The sequence below is a fragment of the Peromyscus eremicus genome, chromosome 1 (assembly GCF_949786415.1).
Source record: "Peromyscus eremicus chromosome 1, PerEre_H2_v1, whole genome shotgun sequence".
NCBI lineage: Eukaryota > Metazoa > Chordata > Mammalia > Rodentia > Cricetidae > Peromyscus > Peromyscus eremicus.
The window spans coordinates 160,747,341-160,759,653 of NC_081416.1; the positions used below are offsets into that span (position 1 = coordinate 160,747,341).

Genomic DNA, 12,313 nt, shown 5'->3' on the forward strand with positions numbered 1-12,313 from the left:
GGCCAGAATGGAGCAACACACCAGCCACTCAGAAATCCTGGCTGTAGTTGACAGATGGTCTCTCAGGGAAGTAAAGCATTTGTTGCCAGAAAAAGGTAATAGTTATTAAGAGGGGGTCCTAGAGAACAGGAGGACATCTTTGCTATTGCTACCTCAGTAGGAAGATTAATATCTAGATTATTTACAATTAGATAAAATACATAAATCATACGAAAGAAGACAACCCAGGTAGTAAAGGACAAAGAAAAAGACAGTCCTCCCTGATTTCTTAAAAAGGAGAGTGAGGACATACAAAGGTTCAGATGGAGGAGGAATTAAAGACATGCATGTGAACCTCCTAGATGCCATCCAAGGCCAACTAGAAAAGAAATGACAGCCACCACTGAGAGAGTTCACAGAAAGGAATGCTATACAGTGCTGGAGGGGATGGGAAGTTTTCCTGCCTGATTGGAGGTCAGTGTGGCAGGTCCTCCAACAGCCAAAACCTGGCCCACCACATGGATCATATATGCCTTTCCAAAGAACTCAATACATTAGAGATGTACTTTCCCATCAATGTTGACTGCAGCACTGTTTGGAGAACAAGCATGGTGTCCAACAGCATAGCCATGGGTGAAGAAAATGGGATGTCTGAAGAAAGTAAAGTGTTTTCAGCCATAGGGAAAATGAAGTTATGTTGTTTGCAGTATGTGGATTCAACTCAGGCTCCATGAGATGGCTCAGTAGATAAGAACACTGGAGTGATTGCAGAATCCCCAGGCTTGCTTCAGAGCACCTCCTGGTGGCTTTCTAACTCTCTTAATTCCAGACCCTAGAGATGATGCCCTTTTCCAGCCTCTGTGGGCACTCCACACATGTGTTCCACATGAATTCAGGTGGACGATACACAGACAAACACACATGCAAAATAAATTAAAGTATTAAATGGATGAATTCAAAGATGGAAACAACTTGAGATAAACATAGTTATGAAATGAAACTCTTCTCAGGAAGATGGTCAGCCTTGTATATTTTCTCTTTAAGGTGGGTGCTTGATAGTGTATACATGGAATCCTGTATTTCATTTCATGAAATTTCAGAAGGAGATCTGTCCCAGACCAGTAATGATTAAAGGACTGGGGTAAGTGGTTTTAAATGGGAGGAAGTGTGGTGAGAACAGGAGTGTGTTTACTATAACAGTATACACTATAGGAAACATACCAAGTTCAAATACTTTTATTTGAAAATAAAAGTCAAAGAGAATAATTACTTTTACCTTAAATAAACACTACCAGTAATTTATAGTATATGATATATTTATGTAACACATATTTCTAGTTTGGCAACATGAATAGTAGCAAAGGTATGAAGAAACCATCAAAGCCTTCTATATATATACTTACTCATGGATGCTATAACTGACTTTAGTTTCTTCAGTCACTTTTAGTGTCTTCAAATATTTACAAGTATAGAAACTATGTCAGACATTTTTATGGGGTGGCTTGAGTATGGTAGGCTAAGCCGAGTGGGAATGAGGCCTCACAGGGCATACTGCAGGGGGCCTGCGTGAAGCCAGGGAGAGAGGCTTTCTAGAAACCAGTCTGGCTTGCGGCTTGTCCGGGGCTGGGAAAGGCAGAGGTACTAACTTGACCTTCCCAGGTGGGGGCAGCTCATAGTGGGATGGAGAGAGCTACTTGCAAACACTGCTCTCTGGTCTTTGAGCATTGCCCAGCGTTTTAACAGGGCCTCGGCCATCACATGGCACATCCTGTAGTGATGTGGTGCCTGGGTCTGTTCTGGGATCTTTGTTGCACTTGAAATTTAGCAGAGCCTGGGTGGATGAGTTGCCATTTTTTTCTCACTCTTCTTTTCCAGTGTGTGAAGGAACTGCATGGAGCATGTGCTTTCCGAGGTGAGTTCGAGGCTTTTTAAAGCTGTCTTATATTTTCTTCCTCTTGGTCTTGGGGATGGTGGGCTTCTCTTGTGTCTTGACTCTGTTACTTGATGGCTTCAGCTGCTGTATTTTGCTGAAATTGTTTTCCCTAGTCCTCTTAGTTCCGTCTTGCCCCTGCACCCTAGTTACCCTGAGCCGGCTGGGTGTGGCTTCCTGAGCTTTGCCTTCCAAATGTTTGTTGTTCATGTTGTCAATAACCCCTTCACTAGCTGCAGCATTGGCCCCAGCGTCTCTACCCTCCACCAGGTCCTGGTGCTGGATTTGGGCCTGAAGAGCTCCATGAAGCAGATAAGATAATTTCTTTCTTGCTCACCTATTCAGAGAGTCCTATGATCCTGGAGCATTCCTGAACCTGATCCCTCCTGATGACTGTGGAGTCTTTGGAATGGATTGCTGTGGGATTTTCCCAGTAGTCTAGGTCAGTGAGGGAGTTTAAGAGTTGAGGAAGGTGAATATCTGACAGCACTGTAGTCATGTCTTCCAAGTCAATGCTTGAGACCATGACACTCTACAAAGACCCAGGCTCTCCTAGACCAAGGCTGTTGCTTCCCAAGATGGCATTATCAGAATCTGGCTTCTACCTTAATCTCCCAGCATCAGTGTAGTTCAGGGGCTGCTGCATGTCAGGGTGTGCTAAAGGGAGGAGGGCTGAGCCTTGGTTTTCTGTACTGCCCTCATAGGCATTCAGCAGCTTTGATTGCTCAGCAGTCATCTCTTCCACATTGCTATTCTCTGTTTGTTCCAGGCTTGGAGCTGGAGACAAAGAAGGAATTCTGAAGGACTGTGAATGAGGGCAGTTAATGACCTGTCCCCATCAACAGGTGGTATCTTCATCTGGGTATCCTGGGTGCAGACATTGCAGCAGTCAGGACTCTGTAGCAGACAGAGTGTCAGGCCTGAAGGTGTCAATCTTCAGGCTGTCTCCATTTCCACCACTGGAAAAGAGTCAAGGAAGGAGTCAGTGCCTGGTAAGTGAGATGATCCTCTCCTTTCAGTGCACCTCAGCACTCAGGTTCCTTCAGTAGTGGGCCAGGCATTCCTATGAGCTATGTTTGAGTAGCAATGGTACCACCTGGGTTTACGGACACTTAGTAACTACTCAGTTGTTCCTGGTGAACATTCCCTGTCCTGTTATCGGAGGAGTGTTAATCTGAGTATTTCATTGTTGTAATAGATCACGGCCACAAAAATTCATAGCTATATTAGCCACATATGGTTTTAATTTTCCTCTCTGTCCTTCTGGACATATACATTCAAGCGATCTTGTGCTTTGTTTCACTTGAGATAATGTTCCAATCTCTAACAGCTGAATGTTTACCTCCTGAAGCAGCCAATTTGGATGCGAAAATTCTGGTGCAATTATTGTCACACGTGTCTACCAAACCATCCAAAAATGTCATTTATTCATATTTTTAATATTGGTCTTTGTTCATTTATAAAATTTTGCCAAAAAATTTGCTTCATGGTTTCTCCTGAATTTTCTATTCTCTCTGCCTCAACTGTTCTATCACCCCAAGGAGCCTGGTTTATTCCAATAGGCATCTGGTTATTTAATTGCTCTGAGAAGGGGTTTCTTCTATGATGGCAGGAAAAGTCAGAAGTGAATTTTCTGTGGGGGCCTGCATGAGGCCCTTCTGGGAGTTTCCCGAGGACCTAGGCAAAGGATTACCTTGTCTGTCCCTTGTTGATCTGAATTCATTGGTCCAATGTTTATCCTTACCACACCTTCTGCATAATCCTGAAGGGAGGGGTATTCTGTTGCCATTGTTCCTTGAATAAACCTTCTTTCTAGGAATGCCTTGTTTACATTCCATTTTCAAATGACCTTCTTTTCCACACTCAAAACATATGACATGTTTCCTCAAAACTTTTGTAATTGCTTCTCCTATCCACATATGATCATGGTCATGAGACTCAACATGGCCACACGTTGGGTGCCAAATGTAGACAAATTTCTAAACAGTTTTATTAAATAAGAAACACAGTGCCAAATACAGGGGTAAAATACATAGAGATCAGAGTGATAGCCACCAACTAACCTTAGCTCACCACGTCGCCATAGCTTCCCAAGAGATCCTTTTCCTGTGTAACCTCTACCTTTATTGCCTTGCTGTTTTGCCTTTTCATTGGCTCTTAACCCAGCCACCTCACTTCCTCATCACTGCCTCTATATACAGACCTCCAGGTCTCTATGGTTGGTAGTGGGATTAAAGGCATGTGCCACCATGCTTGGCTGTGTCCTTGAACACATAGAGACTGTCTGCTTGTGATCAGACTAAGGGCATGTGCCACCACTGCCTGACTTCTGTTTATGGCTGTCTATGACCTCTGATCTCCAGGCAAACTTCATTTATTAACATACAAATAAAATATCACATTTCATCACAAATACAATATCACCACACAGCTCCCCTCCTGTCAGTGCTTCCCATGGGATCCCACTGGAGAACACCTGGATAGGAGAGTGCCAATGTAGGCTTCCATCCCTGGTCAGTCAATGCAGTCACCATGGTCATGCCAGCTGGTAGGTAGGGGTAGGCACTGTCCATGAGCTGCTGGCAACAAGTGCTGGAGTCTGATGGCAGGAGCCATGCTGAACTCAGAGCAGGGGTGGAGACCCTGGAGAAGTTGCACACACTTCCTGCTAAGGGCGTGGCATTCCTCAGCACAGGCACAGGGGGCTGCAGAGCACATTCTGTCCCAAAGAATGGCAGGCACAGTTTGGAAATTTTCTGTAGGAAGCAAGAGGATAATGGGAAAAAATGATGAGATGGCAGCTTTGTAGTTTCCTGTGGGGAGCCATGTAAGGAAATGGGACCAAATAAAGAAACCCATTCTAACCTGGAAATCAGAGCTAGTGAGAGAAACACACCGTGGCCCTGGGACACATGCCAGTGAAAGAAACACTTTAGCCCTCAACACAGAACCTAAGAAGCATACCCTGACCCTGATACCAGAGCAAAAGAAACTCACTTTGTCCCTCAATTCAAATCCAGTGAAAGAATATGCCCTGGACCTAAAATTAGATCCAAAATGCTAAAAAGAATTAATGAGAAATCCCACCTAACCCTCTGAGACTGCAACTGTTCCCTGAGACAGAGCCTGCCAGCACCCAATTGGACTAAAAGGTTAGTCTTTATCCTCATACCTGAACACCCCAGCCCCTAGGCTTTGGGCCCTGGGGGACAACCCTATACCCCCACACCACCACCCATTGCAGTCCCAGTTAGAGTTTAGTGGGCAGACAGACCTCCTGCAGGCAGGTCAGACTACCACCATCCCCCATCAGGCCCTGTAACCCAAAAGCCCCACCTCCCTCAAATCCCACCCATCCTCCGAGACTGCAAGTGTTCCCTGAGACAGAACCTGCCGGTGCCAGATTGGGCTAAGAGCTACTCCCTGACATAGAGCCCACAAGCACCAATTGGACTAAGAGCTGCTCCTTGAGACAAAGAGTCCACCGGCCCCAATTAGACCAAGAGCTCCCACTGTACCAAGAGAGGCTCCCTCAGACACAGACACCACTTTCACCAAGTGGAGAAAGAGATGGGTAGACACCAGTGCAAAAATATAGTCAAAAACATAAAAACCAATATGGCACCATCAGAACCTACTTCAGCAAGACCTGTACATCTGAACACGGAAGAAAAAGAAGGAATTGACCTTAAAATGACCTTAAGAAGATGATAGAGATCTTTAAAGAGAAAATGAAAAATTCCCTTAAAGAATTCGAGGAAAAGTCAAACAAAAATTGGGAAGAAATCATAAATCCCTTGAAAGCCAAGAGAAAACAATTAAACAAGTGAGGGAAGCAGTTCAAGATATGAAAACTGAAATCGAGACAATAGAGAAGACACAAACTGAGAGAATGGTGGAAGTGGAAAATATGAGTAAATGAACAGGAACTACAGATGCAAGCATAACCAACAGAATGCAAGAGATGGAAGAGCAGATCTCTGGCGTTGAAGATACAGGAAATAGAATAATCAGTCAAAAAAACACTAAAGCCAACAAAGTCGTCACCCAAAATGTCCAGGAAATTTGGGACACCATGAAAAGACCAAACCTATGAATAATAGGGATAGAAGAAGGAGAAGAACACCAACTCAAAGGCACAGAAATTATATTCAACAAAATCATAGAAGAAAACTTTCCCAACTTAAAGAAGGAAATGCCTATAAAGATTACAGAACACCAAATAGACTGGATCCAAAAAAATGTCCCCTCACCACATAATAGTCAAACCACTGAACATACAGAATAAAGAAAAAATATTAAGAGCTGCAAAGGAAAAAGGCCAAGTAACATATAAAAGCAGACCTATAAGAATAACACCTGACATCTCAATGGAGACCCTAAAAGCCAGAAGGTCCTTGACACACATTATGCAGAAACTAAGAGACCATGGATGCCAACCCAGACTATTATACCCAGCAAAACTCTCAATCAACATAGACAGAGTAAACAAAATATTCCATGATAAAACCAGATTTAAACAATATCTTTCCACAAATCCAGCCCAATAGAAAGCACTAGAATGAAAAATCCAACCTAAGGAAGTTAGATACACCCATGAAAACATAGGCAATAGATAGTTCCACACCAACAAATACTAAAGAAGGGAAATATACAACACTACCTCCAAAAATAACAGGAATTAGCAATAACTCATCATTAATATCCATTAATATCAATGGTCTCAATTCACCTATAAAAAGACACAGGCTAACAGAATGGATACAAAAACAAGATCCATCCATTTGCTGCATACAAGAAACACACCTCAACTTCAAATACAAACACTACCTCAGAATAAAAGGCTGGGAAGACTTTCCAGTCAAATGGATTTAAGAAGCAAGCTGGTGTAGCTATCCTAATATCTAATAAAATAGACTTCAAAACTAAAATCAATCGAAAGAGATTGGGAAGGACATTTCATATTTATCACAGGGAAAATCCGACAAGATGAAATCTCAATTCTGAATATTTATGCCCCAAATAAAAGGGCACCTACATTTGTAAAAGAAACATTACTAAAGCTTAAATCATTCATCAAACCCCATACACTAGTAGTGGGAGACTTCAACACCCCACTCTCACCAATGGACAGGTCTGCCAGACAGAAACTTAACAGAGAAATAAGGGAACTAACAGACATTATGGCTCAAATGAACTTAATAGATATCTATAGAATATTCCACCCTAACACAGAAGAATATACCTTCTTCTCAGTACCCCATGGAACCTTCTCCAAAATCAAGCACATTCTTGGTCACAAAGCAAATCTCAACAGATACAAAAACATGAAATCACCTCCTGTATCTTAATTGACCACCATGGCCTAAAGTTAGATTTCAATAACAACAAAAATTACAAAAAGCCTACAATCTCATGGAAACTGAATAATGCCCAATTGAATCACCAATGGGTCAAGGAAGAAATAAAGAAAGAAATTAAAGACTTCCTAGGATTCAAAGAAAGTGAATGTACAACATACCCAAACTTATGGGACACTATGAAATCAGTACTAAGAGGAAAATTCATAGCACGAAATGCCCACATAAAGAAGTTGGAGAAATCTCACACTAGTGAGTAGTTAATAGTACATCTGAAAGCTCTAGAACAAAAAGAAGCAAACTCACCCAGGAGAAACAGATGCCAGGAAATAATCAAATTGAGGGCTGAAATCAATAAAATAGAAACAAACAGAACAATACAAAGAATAAATGAAACAAAGAGTTGGTTCTTTGAGAAAATCAACAAGATAGATAAACCCTTATCCAAATTAATGAAAAACCAGAGAGAGAGCATCAGAAATGAAAAGAGAAATATAACAACAGACAACAAGGAAATCCAGAGAATCATCAGGTCATGCTTCAAAAACCTGTACTCCACAAAATTGGAAAATCTGAAAGAAATGGATGATTTTCTGGATAGGTACCACATACCAAAGTTAGTCAAGACCAGATAAACTATTTAAATAGACCAATAACCCCTAAAGAAATAGAAATGATCATTAAAAGTCTCCCAACCAAAAAAAGCCCAGGACCATATGGTTTTAGCTCAGAATTCTACCAAATTTTCAAAGAAGATCTAATACCAATACTCTTCAAATTTTTCCACACAATACAGATAGAAGGAACATTACCAAACTCTTTTTATGAGGCTACAGTTACCCTCACACCCAAACCACACAAAGATGCAACAAAGAAAGAGAATTACAGAACAGTCTCTCTCATTAACATTGATGCAAAAATACTCAATAAAATACTGGCTAACCGAATCCAGGAACACATAAAAAAAATTATCCACCATGACCAAGTAGGCTTCATCCCAGGGATGCAAGGATGGTTCAACATATGAAAATCTGTCAATGTAATACACCACATAAAAAAACAACTGAAATAAAAAAAATACATGATCATCTCATTAGATGCTGAAAAAGCCTTTGACAAAATCCAACACCCCTTCATGATAAAGGTTCTAGAGAGATCAGGAATACAAGGAACATGCCTAAACATAATAAAGGCAAATTACAAGAAGACAACAGCCAACATCAAATTAAATGGAGAGAAACTCAAAGAATTCCACTAAAATCAGGAACAAGACAAGGCTACCAATCTCTCCATAATTATTCAACATAGTACTTCAAGTTCTAGCTAGAGCAATAAGACAACAAAAGGAGATCAAGGGGATACAAATTGGAAAGAAAGAAGTCAAACTTTCACTATTTGCAGATGGTATGATAGTATACATAAGTGACCCCAAAAATTCTACCTGGGAACTCCTACAGCTGATAAACTCCTTGAGTAATGTGGCAGGATACAAGATTAACTCAAAAAATCAGTAGCCCTCCAATATACAAATGATAAATGGGCTGAGAAAGCAATCAGAGAAACATCACACTTTAAAATAATAGCCACAAATGATATAAAATACCTTGGGGTAACTCTGACTAAGCAAGTGAAAGACCTGTATGATAAGCACTTTCAGTCTCTGAAAAAGAAATTGAAGAAGATATCAGAAAATGGAAAGATCTCCCATGATCATGGATAGGTAGAATTAACATAGTAAAAATGGCAATCTTACCAAAAGCAATCTATAGATTCAATTCAATTCCCATCAAAATCCCAAAACAATTCTTCACAGACTTGGAAAGAAAAATACTTAACTTTATATGGAAAACCAAAAAACCTAGGATAGCTAAAAGAATCTTGTACAATAAAGCAACCTCTGGAGGCATCATGATCCCTGACCTCAAGCTCTATAGAGCTACAATAAAAAAAAACAGCTTGGTACTGGCATAAAACAAACACATGGTGCAATGGAATCAAATTGAAGACCCTGACATTAATCCATATACCTATGATCATACGAACAAAGAAGCCAAAAAAGTAGTACCATGGAAAAAAGAAAACATCTTCAACAAATGGTGCTGGCATAACTGGATATCAGTGTGTAGAAGGTTGTAAATAGATCCATATCTGTCACCATGTACAAAATTTAAGTTCAGGTGGAACAAAGACCTCAACATAAATCTGGTTAAACTGAACTTGATAGAAGAGAAAGTAGGAAGTAGTCTTGAATGCATCGGCACAGGAGATCACTTCCTAAATATAACACCACTAGCACAGACTCTGAGAGCAACAATAAATAAATGGGACCTCCTCAAACTGAGAAGCTTTTGTAGAGCAAAGGACATGGTCAATAAGACAAAACGACAGCCTACAGAATGGGAAAAGATCTTCACCAACCCCACATCTGACAAAGGGCTGATCTCCAAAATATATAAAGAACTCAAAAAGCTAGACATCAAAATACTGAAGAATCCAATTAAAAAATGAGCTACAGAGCTTAACAGAGAATTCTCAACAGAAGAATCTCAAATGGCTGAAAGGCATTTAAGGAATTGCTCAACATCCTTAGTAATCAGGGAAGTGCAAATCAAAACAACTCTGAGATACCATTTCACACCTGTCAGAATGGCTAAGATAAAAAACACTGAAGACAGCTTATGTTGGAGAGAATGTGGAGCAAGGGGAATACTCCTCCACTGTTGGTGGGAGTGCAAACAGGTACACCCTTCTTTGCCCTACATTGTCTTGTTCTTGTACCTGCTGTGGCACTGCCTCACACCTGTGTCCCAGAACAGAAGTGTTTAAAGTAGGAGAACCTTAGACAGCTTCTCATGCCTGTGCCTTTGTTCTGTTCTGTGCATATCTTACTCTACTTATCCCTACTCAAGGAAGATATAGATTCTATCTAGATCAGTCTGGCCTTGAAATCACACAGGTAGGCCTGACTCTGCATCCAGAGTGCTGGATCATAGGTACTTGCCATGTCCACCAAGCTTATCTCTACTCTGAGCTTTCTTTTTTATTTTAATTTCATTTTACATATCAACCACAGTTAACCTCCATACCCTCTTCCTGCTACTTACTCCCCCACCCCCATCCACCTTCAGAGAGGTTAAACAACCTTGGTGCAGTGAGGAGGGGCTTGGACCTGGCTAGGCTCAGTGTGCCGGGCTCTGCTGACTTCAGAGAGGTTAAATAAAGCCTCCCTTGGGGAGTCAGCAAAATCTAGCATATCAAGTTGAGGCTTCCCTGTGTTTTGTGTGACATCTTGGGATTACTAATGTAGTATAGGGTTCATCTCTGAATAAGATTGTTTCTTAATTTAATAACTGGTTAAATTGATTCTTAAGTGAATACTTCCTCAGTAACTGTTAATTTGTTGTTACTGTTTAGTTGGAAATTATTGTGAGAATTTCCCTACACATTGGTGTGTCACTTCTTGTCCAGAGAACTACTCACTATGGAGTACCCAGCCTCAGCTGATAAGATCCAACACAACCAGTGCTCATAAGATGTAGGAAATGCTGTGGAAGATGGGCTGGACAGATTTTAAGAGCTAGGGATCAGAAGAGGATATGGTTTCCTATATTTGAAGGGAACCTTTACCTAGACTGATCTCAACAGTGTGGTGTCTAAAAATGGCTTGGGATATGATGTCTTGTATCTTTTTATTTAAAATCTGTGGTTATCTGAAACATTCAGTTTCAAACTACCTCCAGTCATCTCTTCCATTTGTCTTCTTTTATTTCCATATTTTCTAACCGCTGCTAAGAAAAACATCTAAATATAACAATCAACTGGAGATATCAACATCAATAGAATCCCCATTAAACAAAGATTTAAAAGCATAGTTAAAAATAAGGGAGAAGTGATCAAAAGAAGTGTGTTAAAGTTTCTTTCCTTACCTGCCATGGTTGGAGAGAGAGTATCAGCAATCCACAGTACAATGGAGCAAGAGAAGTGGTTATTCTTGTCTGATCAGCTGACCTGAGTGGTAAGTGTGTTTGGTATCAGACAGCACTTACTGGTGACTGGGCACAGGTGACCTGTGATGATCCAAATTTGTTTACAGGCATCACCATGCAAATCCCAAGAAGTACCAGGTGGTAGTGGGGTTGGAGGGGAAATGATGTCATAAATGGGGCAGCAGGCAATGGGAAGGTTGGATTCTGAGCTAAAAGTTGGAATTGGTTGGAGAGGATGCCAGGAGACCAACAGTAGTCATGGAAGCTGAGGTGTGGACTAGTGAATGGAGGCAATCCTGGTATGAAAGTACCCCTTCCCATGAGGTCTGTCCAGGGTATTGGCATTGCTACTTATAATAAGCTGTATCTAGTGATCCTATGAGGTGTCATCTTCCAGCTGAAAGTGTCCTATCAGCATTCACTGTATATAGAGTCAGTAGCCTTGGACAGGAAGGAGAGGAACAGCTAGGTGGAACAAACTTGGATGAGAAACCATTTCAGTTGATCTTTTTTATGAGCTGTCAGCATCTGTCCATGACCCAAGGAAGAGATCAAAGGGCTCCTTTGTGACTGTGTTGAAACACAGGGCTGAGTGTGATGCGTTCACCTTGGATGATGAACTCCAAGAATCTTTTCTTTTGGTGTCTTCTCCTAGATGCCTTCCTTAGTCTGTGTTTCCCCAGGCAGGACTCATATCTCCCTTCTCTGCTTTTCATCCCTTTTTAGTAGGGTTTGATTCTTGGGCCAACATGGCCCTGTATCCTTAAAGTGGTGGGCAGTATCATGGTGAACTTGCAGAAGCAGTGGTCTTCTGTTCATCGTGAAGATGCTTGTAATTGGATGCTGCTGGTAGAAGCAAGCACTTGAGGGGCTGATGGTGAGCCTTGCTGCACATATTACCTCTTTCAAACTTGTTGCTATTTGCTGCCCAGACTTGTCTACCTCTGGATGTTTTCTCTCCTTCTTGTCTTTTGTTTTCTTGAGACAGGCAAGTCTCTGTAGCCCCTGTTTTTCAGAAGCTCACGATGTATCTCATGCTGGCCTCAGACACATGGGCA

At 41.2% G+C, this 12,313-nt stretch overlaps 1 pseudogene; it reads left to right on the forward strand.

Annotated features, from left to right (window-relative positions):
• The window catches only part of LOC131922600 (serum amyloid A-5 protein-like), a 174,502-nt pseudogene that overhangs the window by 125,425 nt on the left and 36,764 nt on the right, over window positions 1-12,313 (forward strand).